Source organism: Pipistrellus hanaki, assembly GCF_964339955.1.
Source record: "Pipistrellus hanaki genome assembly, chromosome: 2".
Classification (NCBI taxonomy): Eukaryota; Metazoa; Chordata; class Mammalia; order Chiroptera; family Vespertilionidae; genus Pipistrellus; species Pipistrellus hanaki.
In genome coordinates this window covers 100,597,560-100,622,199 of record NC_140504.1, presented here as the reverse complement: position 1 = coordinate 100,622,199, position 24,640 = coordinate 100,597,560, and the positions used below count along the sequence as shown (strand labels likewise).

Genomic DNA, 24,640 nt, shown 5'->3' with positions numbered 1-24,640 from the left:
AAATGGTTGTGGCCACGGAGCAAGCAGGAGGATTGGGTTTCCCTGAAAATGGAGGAAGTCAAACCTAAAAGGCCAGTCAGACAGCCTTTGAGGGGTCCCAGATTGGAGAGGGTGCAGGCTGGGCTGAGGGATATATCCCTCTTGCACAAATTTTGTGTACCAGGCCTCCAGTGTATATCTACACTAATAAAAGAAAATCATGCTAATTGACTGTACCTCCACTACACCCACAGCCAATCAGGAGTTATATGCAAATAAACCCAACTAAGATGATGTGTAAATTTGCATATGCAGGCGGGGCAGGCAGTGCCTGATGTAGCCGGCAGGGTCCAGATGGCCAAATACCCTGCAGGCCAGAAGTCCACCCCCCAGGGTCCAGGTGGCAATTGGGACTGGGCAGTTCCAGCAGGCAGCACCTGATGCTGCCCGCAGGGTCCAGGCAGTTTTAGGGACCCAGGAAGGCAACATGGACAGCACCTGACATCACCTGCAGAGTCCAGGGGGTGATCGGGACTGGGCAGTTCCAGCAGGCAGTGGCTGATGCTGCCTGCAGGGTCCAGGCCATGATTGGGACTGGGCAGGCGACATGGACAGGGCCGACGCTGTCCGCATGGTCCCAGTGGTAATGGGAACCAGGCAGGCCCGGCAGACAGTGCCTGATGTTTCCAGCAGAGTCCAGGTGGAGATCAGTACTGGGCAGTTCCATCAGGCAGCTTCTGAAGTCACTCTTGGGCCTGGGCAGGCCTGGCAGGCAGTGCCTGATGTTGCCTACAGGGTCCATAGGTGGGGGTGGCCAAAGTCTCCGGGATCACTGTCTGCCCTTGGGCCACCTGAGCAAACTGGTGGAGCATGCCAGGCTGAACATTTTAATGAAAATGGGATACCTGTGCTCTGCCCCATTGTACCCTGTCCCTGGAGAAGAGAGGAAAGTGGGCAGTTAGGAGGCACCAGGGCTCCGAAGTGGCTGGGAACAACCTACAGGCGAGCTACCAGGAAGAGGTGCTGAACCATGAGGATGCAGAGGGCTGGCTGATGGAGGTACGCAAAGGTACAGATGAGGCGGCTCTCACAAGCCCTGAGCTGGAAAAGTACATGGACAGCCTGATGGACAAAATCACCTTTCTGAAGAAGGTACATGAAGAGGAGATCACCGAGCTTCCAGTGTAGATCCAGTATGCTCAGATCTCTGTGGAGATGGACATGTTTTCCAAGTCTGACCTCTCTGCCATGCTCAAGGACATCCACGCTCAGTATGAGAAGCTGGCTGCCAAGAACATGCAGAATGCCGAAGAATGTTATAAGAGCCGCTTCACAATGCTGACAGAGAGCGTTGCCCAGAACACCTACAGGTGAGGGCCAGCGATTACTCAAGGCTAAGACCCTGGAGATGGAAACAAGCCACGGCATGAATGAAGTGCTGGAAAAGCAGCTGAGAGACCTAGAGGATAAGCAGAACTCTGACGTTAGTGCTATGCAGGACACAATCAACAAATTAGAAAATGAATTAAGAACTACAAAGAATGAAATGGAACACTATTTAAAAGAATATCAGGACCTCCTCAATGTGAAGATGGCTTTGGACATTGACATTACAGCTTACAGGAAACTCTTGGAAAGTGAGGAGACCCAGCTCAGTTTCACCAGAGTGGGAAGCATAGCCAGCGGCTACTCCCAGAGTTCCCAGATCTTTGGTCAATCTGCCTACTGTGGTTTACAGACTAGCTTCTACTTGATGTCTGCTCACTCCTTCCCTTCTTAATACACCAGCCATGTCCAGGAGGAGCAGATCAAAGTGGAGGAGACCACTAAGGCTGCAAAAGCCAAGGAAGCTAAGGATGATCCTCCTTCTGAAGGAAAAGGTGAAGAGGAGGAGAAGGAAGAGAGAGGAAGGAGAGGAAGAGGAAGAAGGTGCCAAGGAAGAATTTGAGGATGCAAAGGAGGAAAAGGGAGGTGAAGGTGAAGGTGAAGGAGAAGATGCCCAAAAAGCTGAGGATGAGAAGAAAGATTAAGGTGCTGGGGAGGAGCAGGCAACCAAGAAGGAAGATTGAGCCCCTATTTCCTTAATCATTTCAGGAATAATCCTCCCCAAACCAGGTCAACCCCATCACCAACCAAGCAGCTGAGTTCCCCAATACTATATGAATTAAGAAGTCAATATATATAACATTCTGAGGTGACTCACGTTGGACATTAAATGTTATGCTATGACTTCTCCTTATGCAAACTATCTGTTTGCTTGGAGAGTGGCTTCCTGGCTTGCTGTCAGCCTGTGCATGGTCCATGCTTATGACTTCAGGATCTATGACAATGTGAATAATTCAGATGTTTACAATAAAAACACATGAATACATGAATTCACTAATGTTAATGTTAAACTTCATGAAAAAATGGTCCTTTGAATCTTTGTGGTTAGAAATTAAAGACCTCAAATCATGTGCAATAAACAGTAAATAAAGTTACACTGAATGACTATATATATATATATATATATATATATATATATATATATATATATATATTGTAAATATATATATTATACATACACACACACACACACACACACACACACACACACACACATTAAGGGCCAGGAAACATTCAAAGAACTGAGGAACCATTCCCAGATCAGGAAGGAAAGTCACAGGGTGTATATTATTACTATGGATACAGTATTTCCTACTACTTAAAACATATAACATATACAATGTAATGTATTAGATGCCTTCCTATCACATGAAGTGATAACATATTATTCTCATAGAGTAATACTGGTAGATATGTTACATAGTTATGGCAATATGTCATATCCTATCTATATTAATAAAGGGGTAATATGCTAATTAGACCATGAGACCTTCCAGATATCCTTCCAGACAAAGCCATGGTGGTGGGGCCAAGGCAGAAGCAGTTAGGTGTGATCAGGCCAGGAGGGGAGGGCAGTTGAGGGTGATCAGGCTGGAAGGGGGGTACAGCTCGGGGAAAGCAGACCAGCAGGCAGAATGGTTAGGGGAGATCAAGCAGGCAGGCAAGTGAGAAGTTAGGAGCCACTAGTCCCTACATTGCAAGGGGGTTGTCTGACTGCCAGTTTAGGTCCGATCCCACAGGGATCCCAGATTGGAGAGGATGCAGGCCAGGTTGAGGGACAACCCTCCTGCTGTGCATGAATTTCGCGCACCAGGCCACTAATTTATATATATATCCTTCCTAGACTAAATCAGGAAGAATTGGAAAATCTATATAGAAATATAAGCAGTGAGGAAATTGAAATAACCATCAAAACCTTCTTTCAAAATAAAAGTCCAGGAACAGATGGTTTCACCAGTGAATTCTACCATACTTTCAAAAAAGATTTAAAACCTATCCTTTTCAAACTCTTCCAAAAAATTAAAGAAGAGGCCAATATAACCTTAAAACATTTATGCAGCCAATATAACCCTGATACCAAAAGCTGCCAAAGCTAACACAAAGAAAGAAAACTACAGACCAATATCTCTGATGAATACAGATGCAAAAATTCTAAACAAAATATAAGCAAATCAAATATAGTAGTACATCCAAAAAATAATACATCACTATTAAGTGGGATTCATTCCAGGGGCCCAAGGATGGTTCAATATATGTAAATCAATCAATGTAATACACCACATTAATAAAAGAATGTGTAAAAATCATATGATCTTATCAATAAATGCAGAAAAAGCATTAGATAAAATACAACGTCCATTTATGATTTAAAACTCAATAAAATGGGAATAGAAGGAAAGTTCCTCAACATAATAAAGGCCATCTAAAATAAAACCTCAGCTAATATCAAACTCTGATAGTGAAAGACTGAAAGCTTTTTCTCTAAAATGAAGAACAACACAGGAAGTCTACTCTCAACATTCTTATTCAATGTAGTGCTAGAAGTACTAGCCAGAGCTATAAGGCAAGAGAAAGAAATAAAATGCATCCAAATAGGGAAGGAAGAAGTTAAACTGTCACTTCTTATAGACACTGATTCTGTATTTAGAAAACCCTAAAGACTCCACAAAAAACGTTAGAAACAATAAACAAATACAGACAAGTTGCAGGATAAAACATCAATATGTAAAAATCCATTGCCTTTCTGTGTACTAACAACAAAACTTCAGAGAAATAAATGAATAAAATTTCTTGCAATTGCAACCAAAATAATAAAATACCTAGAATAAACTTAAAGAATTTGAAAGACTTATATACTGAAAATGACAAAGCATTATTAAAAGAGATTGAAAAAGACACAACAAAATGAAAAAACATTCCATGTTTATGGATTGGAAAAATCAACATAGTTAAAATGGCCATATTATGCAAAGCAATACAGATTTAATGCAATCTGAATCAAAATCACAATGTTATTTTTTAAAGAAGTAGAATGAGTAATCATTCTATTTGTATGGAACCATAAAAGGCCCTAAATAGCCAAAGCAATCCTGAGAAAAAAGAAGCAAAGCTGGAGGTATCAACTGTCTGACTTCAAATTATAATTCATAGCTATGATAATCAAAACAGCATACTACTGGCAGAGAAAAAGACACACAGATCAATGGAACAGAATGGAGAGCTCAGCTATAAAATCACATATATATGGACAGAAAATGTTTTACAAATAGCCAGAAACACACAATGGAGAAAAAACAATTTCTTCAATAAATGGTGCTAGGGAAACTGGAAAGCCACATGCAAATGAATGAAAGTAGATTACGGATTGTCCCCAGGTACAGAACTTAATTCAAAATGGATCAAAGACCTAAATATAAGACCCAAAACAATAAGCTAATAGAAGAAAATATAGCTACCAAACTTATGAACCTTGATCATAGAGAACATTGTAATGACCCCAAAGGCAAGGGAAATCAAGGCAAAAAGTAAATTAATGGGACTATATCAAACTAAAGAGCTTCTACACATCAAAAGAAACTGACAATAAAAAGAGGAAGCCAATCAAATGGGAGATGATATTTGCAAATAGTAGCTCCAACAAAGGTTTAATTTCCTAAATACATAAAGAATTCAACACCGAACAAATAAGCAATTCAATCAAAAGTGGGCAGAGGGCCTGAAAATACATCTCTCCCAAGAAGACATAGTAATAGATATATGAAAAGATGTTCAACTTCACTGTCAATTAGAGAAATGCAAATCAAAACCTTACACCAGTTATCAACAAGACAAGCAATAACAAGACTTGGAGAGGTTATGGAAAAAAAGGAAACCCTCATTCACTGCTGGTGGGAACGTAGACTGATACAACCACTATGGGAAACAGCCTGGCCATTCCTCAAAAAAAAAAAAAATGGCTACCATACAACCCAGCAACCCCTCTCCTGGGTATATACTGGGGGGTGGGGGGGAAACAACACTAAAAATCATGCATTCACAAAGATATATGCATCCCTATATTCATTGCAGCGTTATTCACTGTGGCCAAGATGTAGAAATAACCAAAGTGTCCACAGTAGAGGACTGGATAAAGACAATGTGGTACATATACACAATGGAATGCTACTCAGCCATAAGAAAGAATGAAATAGTGCCATTTGCATGGATGGACCTTGAGAACATTATGCTAAATGAAATAAGTCAGTCAGAAAAAGCTAAGAACTATATGATTTCACGTATATGTGGAATGTAAAACTGAAACTTGTGAACAAAACAGCAGTGTGCTGGTTGCCAGAGGAAAAAAAGATGGGGGGAGAAGGAGGTTCTAATATATAGAGAAGATTTGACTTTGGGTGGTAGTCACATGATGTAATATACAGATCTTGTAACATAGAAACCCACACCTGAAACCTATATGTTCATGTTGACCAATGTCACCCCAATAAATTTAATAATAAATTAAATAAATTTTATGGAAATTTAACAATAAATATTATTTTGTATCCTATTTACATTCAACACTGTTATTGAATTTATCTACATTAATACAAGTGGTTCTTGCCCATTCACTTAAAACTGCTGTTTAGTTTTCTATTAGATACAGATATCATTATCATGTTTCTCCTTTCTTTGATAAGAGGATTAGGCCAGTTAGGTTTTTTCCTTTTTTTGTTGCTATTATTTTTAAAAATGCAAAGGATGTTCTCATACTGAAGTTTTTATACACATGTGAAAGTTTCTCTAGGAGTGGAAAATACAGGGAACTAGAACTCCTGGGTGATAAGGCATGTGGATCTCAACTACATAGGTACTGCAGGTTACTTTAAATGAGGACAACTGCTATTCCCATAGAACAGTAATATCTAATTTTGCCAGGATGAGGATGCACCAATATCACACTATAGTTTACTTTGCATTTCCCATTACTAATGAAATGAACATATTTTCTTTGTTTATTGATCTTTTGTAATTTCTCTTTAGTGAGTGTTTGGATAATGTCTTTTGCCCAATGTAACATTTTCTCTGAGTAGTTCTTCATAAAATTGGATTACTATTCTGATGTGTTTATTTACATTTCAAGTATATTCTTCTAAACAGTTCTTTAAACTGTTTAACTTTCCTTTTCACTGTTAATGGTGTCTTTTTCATGCAAAAGTTTTTATTTGAATGTAGCACAATTTATTCAATTTTTACCTTATGTGTTCAGTTTTTGGTAAATACTTTTAAAAAGCTCTCCATATTCTGATACCATAAATATATTTTCTCCAAAAGTTTTATTTTATTGGTTGTTTAAAATTAAGTTTTTAATGCATCACAATTTTATTTGTTATATAATATGAAATAGGAATCTAACCACTTCTTCTTCCACATGGCTAGCCATTTGGCCTAGAAATATTCATAGTGTTTGGTAGTTTAACTCTTTCCCACTGACTTCCACTAGCTCTTCTGTTGCTGTCCAGTGTTTTTTTCAAAGATCCATAAAACATTAAATCTAATAAACATTTGATATTTATTATCAAATAGCTAGTCTATTGGATATTTCTAAATATGGGAAAAGATTTATGCAGGCTTGTGTTCACCCAAGCAGTGAACACAAGTTTATACTAGTGACCTTTAAAACAACTCAAAAGTTAAGCACATTTACACCTATCACCCTGCACTTTCAAAGGCAGAGCAAAGGCCTAGGGTATGATAAAAAAAAAATTTAATAAAGCAAGTTACAATGTTTTAGGGACAATTTGATTAAAACTACATAGAAAAAGTGAATATAGAAAAATTAAATGAAAATTTAGACAATTACAGTATCTACATAATGTTATGGGATTATTTGAATTCTTTAAAAAAAAAAACAACTTCTCTGTCTTCAAATGAAGATCTTGAAAAGTAATCATTTAGGGAGTTATATAACAAGTGGAATGAAATCACTAATAAAAATCATACCCATTCTTAAAGTAACAAAGAATTATGTACATCTGAAATGAAATGGGTAAAAGGTGATAAATAATATATGATGGAAAGTTAAGAATTGAGGACCTTGATATGTTATGATTTTTCAGTTTGATCAAATATTAAAAGGGCCTGATACAGAGTCTATCAAGAGTCTAATAGTGTTTGTTAAATGGTTAACCCATGCAATGTCCAAATTTATTGAGTTGTTTTCATTCTTTTCAAAAATGTCTGGAAGATTGAGGATAGTCTCCCTAAATAAAATATTTAGTATCATGAATGTCAATGGTTAAAAACAGTGAATCTCAGAAATATATACACTTTGCATTGAAGTTTGTGGAAGCAGTTCTAGAAACAGCAAGAGAACAATGTAGAGAAAAATTTAATAATCATACATTATCACTGAGAAATTGTGAGAAAATTATACAAAAATTATTATTACTTTTCAAGTAATTAAAATTCCAGAAGTTAGAAATACATGATTATACATGTAAAATTGACAGATATAATCACATATTTCATTGGAGGTAGAGAGTGTCTACAACACCAGGCAAAATTAAGTGGAAAATTGAGAACAAAACATTTACATAAATCTAAATATTTAATTTGGCAGCATGGAGCTGTGAGAAGGACTTTGACCTCAGAGTCAGAAGACCTGGTCCTATGACCAGCTCTGTCCCGATCAATTACAACCAAGTCACCTAAGCTTTCAGAGCTTCAGTTTTCTGCACTGAGACATGGGTAGGGGCCCTATCTGTTTACCTCATGGAATAATGGCAAGTTTGAAATGGACAATGCAATAAGGGAAGCCTTTGTAAATAACCAACTACCTTGGAAAAAGGAATGTATAGTCATTATAATTTAGGCAGGGCTGAAGTTAAGGGTCTGTTTTCTGCACTTACAGACTGGTACAGCTACCACTTACCAATTAATTACAATAAAATTTTTAAGATAACAATTTTAAAATAACAATGTGACATTTCCATAGGACTGTCACTGAAAGAGCCTTCATAATAATCTTTCATTTTAGACTTCACAACAACCCTTTGAGGTGAATACCCTATTTTTGCAGAGGTGGAACCAAAGCTCTGAGAGTTAATGATTGGCCCAAAGCCACAAACTTCAACACAAACCCTAGATTCTAATGGGGAGTCTACCACTTTATTGATAACAATAATGGTAATAAAACTAAAAATTAATATATTTTAAGGACTTATGATGAGCCAGACACTATTCTAAGTGCTTTACATGTATTTTCTTATTTGCAGCTTACAGAGATCCTACAACATGTTTAGGGAATACTCCATTTTACAAATGGAGAAACAGAAGCTTATGGAGGTTGGTTATCTCACCCAATACCACACAGTTGATAAGTGGCATTTGCACCACGTAATATGCTCCAAGAATGCCCTCCTAACCACAATAAGCCATCTGACATCCACATGCAAGCTCAGGTAACTCATTCCACTGCCAGATATGTCCTCATTAGCTGCAAATTCATAAAATCCACCTGGGTTTTTTCAGGTAATTGCCACAACACCCAGTCACTAATGGCCAGAGGTGTCCTGTGCTTCTGCATAAGATTCTTCATGCATGAACTCACCTCATTATCTTTATGAATCCTTACGTAGCAGTGCATGCTGATTTGACTTGACAGCATGCAATTATGACAAGAATAGTTTCAGGTAATTCACCTAATTATTCATTGCACTCTCCCTTCACTCTGGAGTCCCAATTAAAAGACAGATTATATGGTTTCCTACTCCTAACACTAGAACTTCAGTTTCCAAGCCTTTTAGCCCACTACATGTAACTCAGTTTGGCTGCTGATCCCCTGTGGGTCTGCCCTTTGTTGTGTGGACTGCCTACCTCCCCCTATTAGCTGTGGTACTGGCATGGCAGTGGACTCCATTCTAAGGCTGACTCATATATCAAGGAAGAGGAAATAACAAGTGGATAACAGAAGGGCCTGGACCCCCATCTCATGCAGGATTTTTAGTCTTCAGTACTAGGTGAAGCAAAAGGAAAAGCATCCAATATAACTGAAACCTATGCATCAAGAGTGAACTCCTCCAATCTGGAATTGATCTTAATCTCATTAAATTTCTAAATTAAAGAGAAAAAAAAAACCTTATTTCTAACCTTCAGATTTTTGGGGAGTATTTTGACACCACAGTTTCTTTTTTAGTGTTTTAGGTTTGAAGTATGCTTGCAGCTTCCCAATCATAAGATCTGAGGGGGAGCACCCATACTGGGGAAGATGGATGTGAAGGGCTGAGTCAGCAAGGACCACAGTCACAGCAGAAGGCTTAGGGAATTGGGGAGTGGAGAGGAGGTGCTGGAATCAGCAAAAAGTAGATGCCAAACACCCTCATTTAAAATTAAAATTATGTGTTTTCAAATAGTGCATTCATCTTTACTAGGTGTACCGGTTAATAATGCAGGTTTTTTCAATAGGTGGAGTTACACATATGTTGATATATATATATATATATATATATATATATATATATATATATATATATATATATATGATTTGATATGTATGCTATTTTGTTGTATTGACAGTAAGCTTCAAAACTTCATATGACAAATTTGCTGAAGGTGTTAATATAGATATTTTTATGCCTAAAAATGTCGAATTTTGTGCCAAAAAAAACATTTGTGGGAAGTTTTAATACATTATTTTAAAGAAAAGTGCTGCTGAGTACTTTAGGAAGCTTATGGTGAACATACTCTATCTCAAGATACCTGCGAACGCTGGTTTAAGTGCTTTAAAAGTGATGATTTTGATGTGAAAGACACAGAACGTCAAGGTCAACCTAAAAAGTTTGAGACCAAAAAAGTTGAATGAAGATGCATATCAAACTCAAAAGCAACTTGCAGAAAGACTAAATGTTGCTCAGCAAACAATTTCCAAACATTTACAAGCAATGGGAAAGATTTTAAAGAAAGGAAAATGTGTGCCACATCAACTGAATAAAAGACAAATGGAAAACTGAAAAATCATCAGTAAAATATTGCTTCAATTTCATGAAAGAAAGTCTTTTTTTGCATGGAATTGTGACTGGCAATGAAAAGTGGATTTATTTTGAGAACCCCAAACACACAGAATCATAGGTTGATCTATGTCAACCATCAACATAGACTGCAGGGCCAAAATAATATTGCTTCATGATAACACACCATCACACACTTCAAAACTAGTTAAAGACATGTTAAAAGGTCTTGCCTGTCAAGTATTAACCCACCTGCTGTGTTCACCAGACCTTGCTCCTTCAGTTTACCACTTATTCCATTCAATGGCACATGCACTTTCTGAGCAGCACTTCAAAACATATGAAAATTTGGCCTCTGAATGATTTACCTCAAAACAAGAAAAATTCTATTGAGACTGTACCCACAAATTACCTGAAAGATGGGGGAAATGTGTACCTAGCAATGGACATTACTTTGAATAAAGCACTTTTGATGTCTCTCTTAAAATTATCAGGTTTTCTTTGATTACAAAATTTGCATTATTAACTGGTAGAATGGTGCATTAAAAACTTTCTTTATTATCCTGTCTCAAATTTCTTTGCAATGGGAAACTGTGCCTAACCAGGGCAGATGTTAAGGAAGCAGAGTAATATTACAGCACATCTAACACTAAGCACAACTTTTTTTTCTCATTTAAAAGCAATCCTTTAAAGTGTGCACCACTATTTCCTGTTTTACAAATAAAATTTAAAAAAATGGAGAGGCTAACTTGTCCAAGGTCTCAATGTTAGAAGAGGCAGATATAAGATTCAGCTATACATTCAACTGCAAAACTTCAATGGACTAAATATTTGGGTTGCCTCAAAATATATATGTTGAAATCCACCCTCTCCCCAAAGTGCTGGTATTAGAAAGGGGGCCTTTAGAAGATGATTAGGTCATGAGGATAGAGCCCTCAAGAATGTGATTAGTGCCCTATGAAGAAGACCTGAGAGCACTCTCAGTCTTTCCATCATTAAGAACATAGCAGGAAGACACCCATCTACATATGTACCAGGAAGCTTGCTCTCAACAGACACCAAATATGCAGGTGCCTTGATTCTGGACTTCTAGCCTCTAGAACTCTGAGATATGAACATTAGCTGTTTAAATCACCCAGGTTATGATATTTTTGTTTCAGCTGCCTAAATAAGCTAAGATAAATATATGTACTTCCCTATATCACCTTAGAAGTCATTAGAGGTTAAGCTAAAAATACAAAGCTCAGTGGAATTTTAAGATAATCGTTATGTGGGAAAGGAGTTTTTGATAAGGTGAAAAATGAGGTGTTTGGATATTTCTAGTTCTTCTAAAAATGCAATATATGGACATATTTTCAGGAGTAATCTACCTCTATGATTTGCAGCACTTGACAATTTCTATTGTGTACCAGGTCCACTTCAATCTGCCTTGCAAAATTCCAAGGTATATACTAAATAATAAGCTCTAAGAACTGGAGAAACTTTACTCCAAAGCATCATTTTATCCCAAATATGTGTTAACTCATCATTGGGTACTATTACTGAGCTCATAAACTATACACAGGTTTTCAGACTATGGAAGATATGTTACAAGAACATGCCCTCCCAAAATATGCCTTTTTGGCATAGGATTAATTTGAGTTGATTATTTTAAGAACAAGTGGACACTGGAGAAGCTCTGAAAGTAGACTAGCAGTTACCCTTTTGTAAGGGAAACTTATATTAAGAAAATTCTATTTGTAAGGTGATCTCCTTGGTATGAGGAAGAGAAGGATGACTCTAAATCATAAGAAATTTATTATCAGAGAAGGCATAGACTTACATCTGCAGGACAACCTTGCCTTCATTGTGCTTTACTGGTCACCTTCCTAAAACTTGCTATTCCATACTTTTCTTTTTTGTTTTAGTAACCCATCTCTTTGGGTTACTCATTCCCTATATTTCTTCAATGTACATGTGTACATGTGAAATAAACATTTAACAAACCTGTTTATTTTTCTCTTATTAATCTGTCTTTTACTAGAGGGGCCTTAGTCAGGAGCCACACAGGCAAGAAAAAATATTTTCCTCCCTGACAAGGACCATGTGTTGAATGCTGGGATCCCCACCAATAAGCCTTATTCTCCTATTGCCAGCAGTGCTGTCTGCCCCTTCAGGGATTGCTAAGATTGCAATAGTTGCCTCACCCAAGTTATCCTTCTTCCAGAAAAGCCCACATCAAAAGGAAGAGCGATTTGGTACTTTATTGGCTGAGCCATCTCAGACCATGTGAGGATGACTCTATGAAGAACCTTCTGACTCGAAGAGTTAGCCTGTAACTTTTCCATTGGTCCTATCAGGCTTCATTCCTTGTTCATACCCAAGAGAAGGGCACTTACCCCTGGCTTGCTAAACTACACTACGGTATATAGTCTGCTTCTCTGGGAAACCAATATGCACCAGTCAAAAATAAAAGCAAAGAGCACTTGGATTTGCAGGACAATTTTGCTCCACACATTCCCATGAGACATAACTCCATAAGTCAGACAGTATCCAGTTAGTCCTATAATCACAAATGGATCCAAGCAGAGCAAAGCATGTAATAGAAAACAGCTTAAATGGAACATGAGACAAGACAATGAAATGCACAGCTTCCTTTGGGTTCCCATTGAATGGGATGCCCCACTGTGCTGATCAGTGTGAATCTCACCCTCAGGCTGTGAATCAGCTACTAATGAGTAGCTGCATCATGATCTTCAGGAAGACCAGGGAAATGCAATTGGATTGGATCTTATATAACTACTCTTTGGGGACCAACTATGATAAATGGGCACTTGTCTCACTGTTTAATGTTTTCGAAGGAACAAAGTGGAGAAGAGAAATGAAAGATCCATTTTAAGTTTAATACACTCGGACTAAAAAGTCTAAGGAGAAATCTCTTTCTCTGTCCCTTTCTCCTCCTTTTCTTATCTCACCTGTGCCCATCCTTCTTTTCTCTCTTTCCCTCCATCCCCATTAATTATTTGGAGACTAGGGGCCTGGTGCATAAAATTTGTGCATGGGGGTGTGTGTCCCTCAGCCCAACCTGCACTCTCTCCAATCTGGGACCCCTTGAGGGATGTCCGACTGCCCATTTAGGCCCGATCCCACCAGATCGGGTCTAAACAGGCAGTGGGACATCCCTCTCACAATCTAGGACTGCTTTAAAAGTGGAACATAGTTCCACATATCTTGGACTGAGTAGATATAAAAGTGGAGAGAACCACTTCAGAAGTGACTGGTAAATGGGTGGGCACCCACCTACTTCTCCCTGTGGCTGTCTGGGATATTTTTTAGATCTTGACATCAGTAATCTGAGAAGCCATTCCCTTCAAACTACCATCATAGCCAGCATTCCTTCACCAATTCAGTTTGCCACCTAGAATTCAACTTGGCTTTCTGAGACAAGACTGTGGATACAGCTCTTAGAAACTTCAGATGCTGGACAAAGAACTTCTTTCTTCTTTACACTCTATCACTCAGAACTGTGTCCTAAGGAAACTGACCACGGGAACATTCATTTGGGGCAGAGATTGAATCCAACCAGCTGTTCAATTTTGTTTCTTTTCAAAAAGCCTATCTACTCAAGAAATCAGAAACACTAATCAGAAAGGATATATTCACCCCTATGTTCATAACAGCACAATTTACCTTAACTAAGATTTGGAAATAGCCTACATGCCCATCAGCAGATGAGTGAATTAGAGAACTGTGGTACATCTACAAAATGGAATACTACACTGCTGTAAAAAGAAAAATTCTTACCATTTGCCACAGCGTGGGTGGAACTAGAGAGCATTATGCTGAGCAAAATGAGCCAGTTGGAGAAAGATAAATATCACATGAACTCACTCATTTGGGGAATATATTGAACAACATAAACTGATGAAAAAGAAATAGAATCAGAGTCATAGAAACATTGAAGAGACTGTCCAACCTATGAGGAAAGTTCGGGGTGAGGAGCTAAGAGATCAACCAAGGGACTTGTATGCATACATATAAGCATAACCAATAGATCCAGATGGGTGAGGGGGGGGTGAGGGCATGTGCTGAGGGGGGAGGAGGGGCAGTTGGGGAAAGGTCAATGGGGGGAAAAGAAGACTTATGTAATACTTTATAAAGAATTTTTTTTAAAAGGAAAGAAAATCATACCAAGTATCTTTCAAAATATTAATAAATGTCTAAACTAAAAAAAGAAAAAATGCAAAGATACACAATGGAAAGTTATGCAGCCATAAAAAGAAAGAAATTCTGCCATTTAAAGCAACATGGATAGACCTTAGGGATATTATGCCAAGTGGAATAAGATACAGACAAATAGTGTATGATCTTGTTTATGTTGAATCTAAAAAAAAAAAAAAAATTCATGGAAACAGAGAAGAGACTAATGGTTGACTGAGGTGAGAAAAGAGGGGTTCAGAATTGGATAAATGGAGTTAAAAGGTACAAATTTCTAGTTATACAATAAATAACTCCCGTGGACCTAATGTACAGCATGATGATTATAGTTAACAATACTCTCTTACATATTTGAAAATCTCAAAGAGAGTAGGCCTTTTAAGTCCTCATTACAAGAAAATAATTGTAACTATGTGAGGTGATGTATGTTAACTAGACTTATTGTGGTCATCATTTCACATTATTTACATACATCAAATCATTATGTGGTACACCTTAAACTAATATAATCTTATATGTATTATATCTCAACAAAACTGGGAAAAAATAGCTTTATGCCAATAAAAAGGTGGGGGAATACTTAGAGGCTTGAGACATTTCTGAAATAATTTCTCAGTCCACTTTCTACAAAGTTGAACAAAGGTGGAAGAAAACAGATACAACAAATAAAAAATGGTTCAGTTACAACAGATCTCTTAACCAGTGTTAGGATGAGAATAACTAAGTTTATCTAGACAGCCTCATCTACTCACTGCCAAACTTGAGCTTCCCAAAGCCATCACAGTGTGGAAGCATAGGCCTGGATCCCTACTTTCTGCAGACTAGAATAACTGATAGTATCCTACAAATGTTTCTCCAAACCCCACCTGCTATTCATTGTGATGCTTGCTTTTCTCAGTATGCCTAGAACAGTTTTAGAGGAATTTCTTTTTCTGTCTTTTCTTTCTCTTCTCCCTGTATTAACTTGTGGTCCACACTCTGGTGGTCAAAGTGTTCTTGTTACCAAAACAACTTTGCCGTCTGGCTCTGCAATTAGAATAGTTAAGGAGAGGAAAAGAATAGAAAGAAAAAAAAAAGTTTATAAATAAATATGTAAGAATTAAGACTCTGGAGCACAACAAAACTAAATCACCATTAAAAAAGTTGGACAGTAGAAAAAAATTAAGACAATGATGTTTTAATGCTGCAAATACAAAATGATTTTTAAGTCATATGGTTATTGTTGCTCTAAGCCTTAGAGTCTAAGGACTTCCTTAAAACATCTGTAAACTATACAGTATTATTATGAACACAGCTGATAACAGCTTCAGAGTGACCTGTCTGCAGTCTGGCATTCTCTTCATGGAAACAATCCTATTTAATAAAGAGATAATATGCAAATTGATTGTCATTCTAACACACAAGATGCCGCCCCCATGTGGACAAAGATGGCTACCACAAGATGGCTGGCAGGGGAGGGCAGTTGGTAGAGGACCAGGCCTGCAGAGGAGGGCAGTTAAGAGGGACAAAGCTGGCAGAGGAAGGCAGTTGGGGGTGACCAGGCTTGCAGGGGAGGGCAGTTAGGGGTGACCAGGTGGCAAGGGAGGGCAGTTTAGGGGTGACCAGGCTGGCAAGGGAGGACAGATAGGAGTAATTGCGCCAGCAGGGGAGAGCAGTTGGGGGCGACCAGGTCTGCAGGGGAGGGCAGTTAGGGGCAATCAGGCTAGCAGAGAGTGGTTACAGGGTGATCAGTCTGGAAGGCAGAAGTGATTAGGAGCAATCGGGCAGGCCAGCAGGCAAACAGATGGGAGCCAGAAGACCTGGATTGTGAAAGGGATGTCACACTGCCAAGATTGGGCCTAAACAGGCAGTCAGACATCCCTCAAAGGGTCCCAGATTGGAGATGGTGCAGGCTGGACTTGGGGACACCTCCCCACTCCATGCACCAATTTCATCCACCAGGCCTTTAGTAGAGAGGATAGATGACTCAGCAGTGTTAACTTCAAAATAACCCCTCACCATATGATTGTGTCACTTGTCATACAGGAAGTGAGGACTTGACAAAATTTTCACTGGGTAATTTCTTTTGACTTTTCACATTACAGTCAACTGATTTATGAATGACAGAAGTATAAATTTAACTGTACTGGCAACTTTTTGAAAATTTACTGGGTCTGCAAGACCTTTCTAGCCTAATGATCTGCTGACTCTTCCTACTCAATATCGCAAAAGCATAGTATGTTAAATAAATTAATGAGAAACATTCATTCATTCATCAGTTTTAAACCATAGTTGTGATTTTTCCTTACAAACTGCCCAGGTTCTTTTCCCAGCATTACAAAAAGTTCAGCACTCTGGAGAAAGAGGCTGCATGTAGATACAAAAAGGAGTCCAGAGATAAAAGATAATTTTGAAAGGTATTGGGGGTCAGAGGAGCTTCAGCTAAAGGTAGTTAAACACTCTTTCCTTGTTTAGGACCCTGTGCTTTTATTACAAAACAATTTGTCCCAAGGCAAGGTGGAAATATACACTTCAAAAGTAAGGTATCAAAGGGTAGAATAGAGAAGCATTATCAGTTTGGGAAATAGCCTACAGCTGTTCAGGTGTTTGGCCAACAAGAGGCAATAAAATGCCCTGAGCTGTCTGGCAGTTAACAATCCTATTCAGGTTTGGGGGAAGTGCCATTTAGTTGTTTCCAACAGGTAAACTACATGTGTGGCTCACCCTTGTTGAGCTGCCCAAGTCCCATCAACCTTTTGTCAGAATCCTTGTAATATTACATGCTGGAATTGGTTTATGGCACAAATCAGCCTCTTCCTTGATTTCTAACTTCCCCATTTCTGCCCACCCAGCCCCTGTGTGACCCACAAACCAGGATGGCTGAAAAAGAAGATTCCCTTCCTCTTTTGCCCAGCCAGTTCCAACTCTACAGTATCTTCTTTCCTTGAATCTCTCCCATCTTCCCCTTGGATACTGTCCAACTTAGGAAATATTTTAAAGAAGGATAATTGATTGATTTGGATGTGGTGATATATGTATTATGTGGAAGAAGAGCCATTCCAAAGGGCTTCTCCATTAAAACTTTTTCTTTCTCATAATGTTCTCTACCCCATTTGCAGTCAGCTAGCTGCTCACAATTTATAGAAAATACAATAGAATTGCATCTTTTGAGTGCCTATGGTTCTGAGCCCACTCCTTTGATGACTGCCTTTATGAATGACAGAAGTATAAATTTAACTGTACTGGCAACTTTTTGAAAATGATCTGCTGACTTTTATTCATTTATTCCTATACCCTGTTTCCCACAACTTACTAATAAACTTCTTGGGACCATCCCTTGAGAGTTGAAATGGATGGAACACATTCAGTTCATCTGTGTTGAAAGAATGAGCTAATATGCCAAAACTGGTTTGGCTCAGTGGATAGAGCATCGGCCTGTGGACTGAAAGGTCCCAGGTTCAATTCCAGTCAAGGGCATGTACCGTAGTTGTGGGCACATCCCCATTGGGGGTGTGCAGGAGGCAGCTGATCAATGATTCTCTTTTATCTATATTTCTAACTCTCTATTCCTCTCTCTACCTCTCTGTAAAAAAAATCAATGAAATATATTTTAAAAGAAAAGGAAAGAAAGAATGAGCTAATAATGGAGAAAGTTATTTTATCACAAGCAAATTTTTAAACTTCCTATTGATATTAAATTCAGAAATGTTTAGTACACACTATGGTATTCCTAAATGTTACATAACAAATTAATATTTGCAAAACCACCATGAGTAGGAATGTGTTTGTTATATTAACAACCTCCAATAAAGGTTACCGCTAGGGAAATGCAAATTAGGGGATAGGAGAGAAAGAAGAAGAGTAAAAAGAGAAGAGGTAGGGAGAAAAATAAAAAGATAGGGGGGGGAGGAGTGTCAAAATGAAATTGGAAAACAAGGAGAAAGAGAGAGAGAGAGAGAGAGAGAGAGAGAGAGAAGAGACTAAGAGATAAAAGGGGAACAAACTATATATATATGGGGAGAGAATTTCAATAGAACAACCTCTAACCCCAGCAAATCCTGGCAACAGTACCTGGAGAATAATACAAGCTACAACACCCACTAATATCCAGCAAAGCAAGAGAAAACAGGTGTAAACAAACAAACAAAAACAAAACAAATAAGAAAATACCAAGCAACAGCAACAACAAAAGAATAAGCAAAATAATCTCACTAAAAAGCATAAAAATACAATATAATCAACATTCACACAAACAGCATCAAAAGGACAGAGAGAAAAAAAATTTTTTGTTTTGTTTTGTTTTGCTAGCTAATACAGCTAAGAGAGGAGTATGTGTGCACTTGGCACAGGGGATTGGAAATTAGATATATAAGTAGGGTAGAAATTTTAGCAGTGGGGAGACAAAAAGGGTAGGGAAAATCTAAAGCATGAAAGCGTTCTGATAAACAGGACAGCCAAAGGGGAAAGGTTAGTAATAGAGTGATGGTGTAAAGGTCGTGTTGAGATAGGGTTAAATGATGGTAAAGGAGAAATTAAAATAGAATTAAGAACACTAATTCCAATGTAAAATAAAGAGAAAATAAAATGCCACTTTTAAAAAAAGAAAAAGGAAACAAAAAAGTTAAAATAGCAGTAGTAATAATGCGGATTGAACCTAAAAATGTAAAAATGAAAAAGGTAAAATCAAGTGAGGAAAAAAGGAAAAATTTGTTTCTTAAGTAAAAGATGCAAAAAATGAAAAGAAAAAAATAAAAAATTAGCAAAAAAAAAAAAAGTGTGCATTTGTGAAGGCCATTCACTTCCTCCGTTATTCTGTTTGGCACACCTGTTTCTCAGTCCAGACAGTAATACAGTTCCCTGCATTCCACTGCACCTCAGTGTTGTAAGCTAGTTCTTAATTTTAAGATGGCGATTTCTTAGTTTTTGGTTTTTGCTTAAATAAAACTAATAATAAACACAGTCAATTTGTACTTCAGCCTCTGGCAGTGTTTTTGGATTGATGTCCCCGTCTTTTTGGCTGCTCTAATCTTCTTTCTTTATGGCACTCAATACCGATTTTTGCCTCAGAGCTGAATCCCAACTGGTCTCTCCCTGCTCTGCTTCCCAGCTTCCATAAAAGCAGTTTCCCCCTGCCGTCTCTCAGGGCCAGCCAATCTAGTTGGTCTCTCCTTTGTAACCAGAAGCAAAGGGTTGGAGGGGAACAAGGCCAGGAGACAAATAGACTGGATACCTTTCCAACTCCTATGTTCTCCCTCCGTGTCAGATCAGAATGGGTTGCTCCCTAGAGAACCCCACTATTAGCAACCTTGAGGACCCCTGTCCAGTCTCTCAGATCATGCCAGACCCAACAGCCGTGGCTTTTGTAGACACAGATTTCCATGGACACAGATTTCCGAGGTCCCAGCATGTGCGCTTTTGTCTCTGCCGCCTCAGCGGCCGCAGCTTCTGCTGCCACAGCTTTTGCAGCTGCTGCCTCCCCTGCCGGGACCCAGACACCCCACATTATCCCCGGCAAAATCCAACCTTTCTGTGGAATCCGCGTGTCCGCACCAACAAGGGCCCCACAGCTGCTCGGTGGTCTCCACAGTTGTGGTTTTTTCAGGTCTCAGATAAGGTCCTCAGTTGCAGCTCTGATGTGGTTGTGAGAGGCAGCAAGTACAGGTGTTTACGTATGCTGCATCTTTCCTCTTCAAAAAATACTATTTCTTGAACAAAACAAGCTAGTATATATTTCCTGAAATTTTTGTATGTTTTACAGGTGGTATAAGAGCACAGTATACTGCTGCTTATATAAATACCAACAACTCTCATATTTTCTAATTTTATACCTTCCTGTTAGAAGGAACTCAGGGAGCCATCAAGTCCATTGCTGTTTCCAAATGCATCCATGCCTAGTTATCCCAGAAATACACGTGCTCTTATAAATCTCCCAAAAGGCAATTACTACATAGCATAGAAACTCGTTCCAACCTCTCCCAATCCTGAAGTCAGGAATTTCCTTTGAGCCTCTAAACTACCTTCTTCTGAGAAAAAAAATACATAAATTATTTTCCCACCCTGTCTTTAACCTGTACCACAAGGGAAGGGACTCAGTAAGGTCACACAGAGGCATCTGTGACTGCTGTGTTGGGTTTCTTCTGGTACTCTGATTCCCTCCTCTCCATCTACCTGTCTAACTGTGACTCCCCAAGCCTCATCTGAGGCACCTTGCCCATCTCTGTCCATAGGGCCACCAGGGAGGGGACCTGTGCAGTGGTGTGGGCTCCACAAACCACTCAGTCCTCAGGGTGAAGTGTTGTGGGTCGCAGATCTGCCTCTGACCAGTAGTAGAACCCAGACCCACCCTGTGATTTCTGTAGATATGTATTCATTTTCTGTATATTCACAACTAAGTCTAGTTAACACCTTAGTTTTTTCAAGCATTAAGCATCTAGGACACTCCACTTCTACCAATACCAAGATGGTAACTTCCAAATATTCTAGCTGTATGTGCTCTACCAAGCTTTCAGACTCTTGTTTATTCATTCATTTACTCATTTATTCAGCAACAACTGTGCATCAGGCACTGTGATAGCCTTTGAAAATACATTAGTCAATGAAAATGCATGGTCTCTGCCTTTGCAAAGTTTACAGTCTAGTTTACAGTAAACAATAGGAAATGATCATTAATAAGTGAGAAAACACATATATAATTTCAGATTGTGCTAAATAAACAAAACAAGGATTAGGGAGAGAGAGAGAGAGGGAGAGGGAGAGAGATGATACAATGTGAAAGAATTTGCAGGGAGAATTTGCAGGGACAAGCACTCTCTGAAGAGATAACATTTCACACAAAAAGCCAAGATTCTAGGGATAAAAATGTTCCTGACATCTGAAAGGCAGTACCATTTTAGACAAACAGGGCACCATGAGCAGAGGTCCTGGGCAGCTGGGCAGAATGCTTTTCGTGTGAAGAGGAAGATTGCAGTGCAGGGAAGGGGAGGGAGCATAATAGTGGCATTTCCTTCCTCACCATATTCACTTGTATAAACACAGAACTTAGAACAATGCTTCCCCAACTTGTCTTCCCATTAGAATCACCTGATAATCTTAAAATTTCAAAGATTAGGTCCCAGGCCAAAGCAATGAAATCACAAATTGCAGAGGGAAGCACAAGCATCAGGGATTTTAAAGTTTCAAGTGACTCCAAAGTGCAGACATATTTGGGAATCAGTGACTCAAGTCAATTTAGCTCTTAAGTTCTTGTTTTATTCACCTATGAAATGATGGGGTCTAAGTTCATGAGGTTAGGCCTGTTTCTTGCTCTAAATCAGATGACCTCTATGTAACTCTGAAGGAATTTTCACACATCCTTATTCTCAAATCTTTTTTTCCCTCTTTCCCTTCTGTCTTGTGATTCTCATATTCTCAAACCTGGAGGTCTAAAACCTCCAGGTCTTGGCTGCTTCTCTCACACTGTGCCTAAACCATATGAAGCAGGTTCTGTTGACCCACAGTGTCTGAAGCCTTCTCACCCAGACCACAATGCCCTACAGCCTCACCCTGTCCATCCTTCCCATCCTTCCCAGTGCTTTTCTGAACTTGATTCCTACCACCTGTTCAAACATTCAGAGCACTTCTCAAGGGCAACCTCCTACAGGAAGCCTCCCTGACATGTTCAGGTAACTGTGACAATTAATCTGTAGAGTTTTATAGTCTTCATAGTCCCTATGATAAAATTTAGAACTAAATTACATATAGACATACACTAGTCTTATCTCCTTAATATATGTTAAATAAGTTAGAAAATACACACACATTTTATTAATCCCTGGCATTTTTTAAGCATTCAAATATTACCTAGTGGCAGTGAGGATGGATTAGTGTTGGAGGTGGTGTTAGAAGTGACCACAGGAGTAGTATAGAGAGACAGAGGAGCAATATGAGGCCTCATGGGAGCCAGGTATTTTATATACATCATCTCAATTAAATAGGAAAACAACCCTACAAAATAGTTCTAATCTCTCACTTTATAAAAAAATAAAAAAAAAATTAGGACTTCCTGGAAGATGGCGGCCAGGTGAACACTTGTGCGTGCTGCCTCTCACAACCACATCGGTGCTGCAACTGAGGATCTTACCTGAGACCTGAGGAAACCACAACTGTGGGGGCCCCGATCGGTGCAGACACGCAGATTCCACAGAAAGGTTGGATTTTGCCTGCAATAAGGTGGGGTGTCTGTGTCCCAACAGTGAAAGCAGCAGCAACAGAAGCTGAGGCCGCTGTGGCGACAGAGACAAAAGCGTGCACGATGGGACCTCGAAAATCTGTCCACAAAAGCCCCCCGCTGTTGGGTCTGGTGTGATTCGAGAGAGTGGACGGGGGTCCCCAAGGTTGCTAATAGTGGGGTTCTCTAGGGAGCAACCCACTCTGATCTGACATGGAGGGAGAACATAGGAGTTGTAAAGCAGTCTGTTTGTAAGTGCACACAGACTAGCCCATCGCACACCTAGGCTGGTTGCCCTACAACACTTTGCTTCTGATTACAAAGGAGAGATCACCCAGATTGGCTGGCCCTAAGAGACAGCAGGGGATAACTGCTTTTCTGGAAGCTGAGAAGCAGAGCGGGGAGAAATCCTCCAGGGTTCAGCTCCAAGGCAAAAAAAAAAAAAAAAAAACGGTATTGAGTGCCATAAAAAAAGAAGGCTAGAGCAGCCAAAAAGATGGGGACATCAATCCAGAAACACTAGGGTCTGAAGTACAAACTGACTGTGTTTATCACTAATTTTATCAGAAACCAAGAAACTAAGGAATTGCCACTGAGGTGCAGCAGAGTGCAGGGAACTGCAATACTGTCTGGACTGAGAAACAGGCGTACCAAACAGAATAACAGAAGAAGTGAATGGCCTTTACAACTGCACACTTTTTTTTTTGCTAACTTTTTTATTTTTTATTTTATTTTCATTTTTTTGCATCTTTTACTTAAGAAACATATTTTTTCCTTTTTCCTCACTTGATTTTAACTTTTTAATTATTACATTTTTAGGTTCAATAAGCATTATTACTACTGCTATTTTAATTTTTCTTTAAGTGCCATTTTATTTTCTCTTTATTTTACATTGGAATTAGTGTTCTTCATTTTATTTTCATTTCTCCTTTAACATTGTTTAACCCTATCTCAACATGACCTATACACCATAACTCTCTTTCTAACCTTCCCCCTTTTGCTATCCTGTTTATCTAAACCCTTTCCTGCTTTAGATTTTCCTTACTCTTTCTGTATCACCCCTGCTAAAATTTCTACCCTACTTTATTATCTAATTTCCAATCCCCTGTACCAAGTGCATACACACCCCTCTCTGAGGTGTATTAACTAGAAGAAAAAAACAAAACAAAACACACAATTGTTTTCCTCACTGTCCTTTTGATGCTGTTTGTGTGAATGTTGATTATATTGTATTTTTATGCTTTTTAGTGAGAGTATATTGCTTATTCTTTTGTTGTTGCTGTTGCTTGATATTTTCTTATTTGATTGGGGTTTTTTTGTTTGTTTGTTTGTTTTTTTTTTTTTTTACTTCTGTTTTCCCTTCATTTGCTGGAAATTAGGGGGTGTTGTACATTGTATTATTCTCCAGGTACTGCTGCCAGCATTTGTTGGGGTTAGTGGTTGTTCAATTGAAATTCCCCATATATATAGTTTATTCCCCTTTTATCTCTTATTCTCTCTCTCTCTCTCTCTCTTTCTTCTCCCTGTTTCCCAATTTCATTTTGATACTCATATATATATATATATATATATATATATATATATATATATATCTTTTTCCAATCTTTTTCTTTTGCTCCCTCCCTCTTCTCTTTTTACTTTTTACTCTTTATCTGCTATCCCCTAATTTGCCTTTCCCTAGTGATCACATTTATTGGAGGTTATTTTTTTTAATATATATTTTATTGATTTTTTACAGAGAGGAAGAGAGAGGGACAGAGAGTTAGAAATATCGATGAGAGAGAAACATCGATCAGCCACCTCTTGAAAACCCCCTACTGAGGATTTGCCCGCAACCAATGTATGTGCCCTTGACCAGAATCGAACCCGGGACCCTTCAGTCTGAAGGCCGATGCTCTCTATACACTCA

At 38.7% G+C, this 24,640-nt stretch overlaps 1 pseudogene across 1 annotated transcript; it reads left to right on the top strand.

Moving 5' to 3' along the window:
* Nucleotides 1–586: 586 nt before the first annotated feature.
* LOC311617414 (neurofilament light polypeptide-like) lies at nucleotides 587–2,089 on the top strand (annotated as a pseudogene). The gene is made up of 2 exons: nucleotides 587–622; nucleotides 922–2,089. The product of its transcript is annotated as a neurofilament light polypeptide-like (transcript).
* The last annotated feature ends 22,551 nt before the right edge of the window (nucleotides 2,090–24,640 follow it).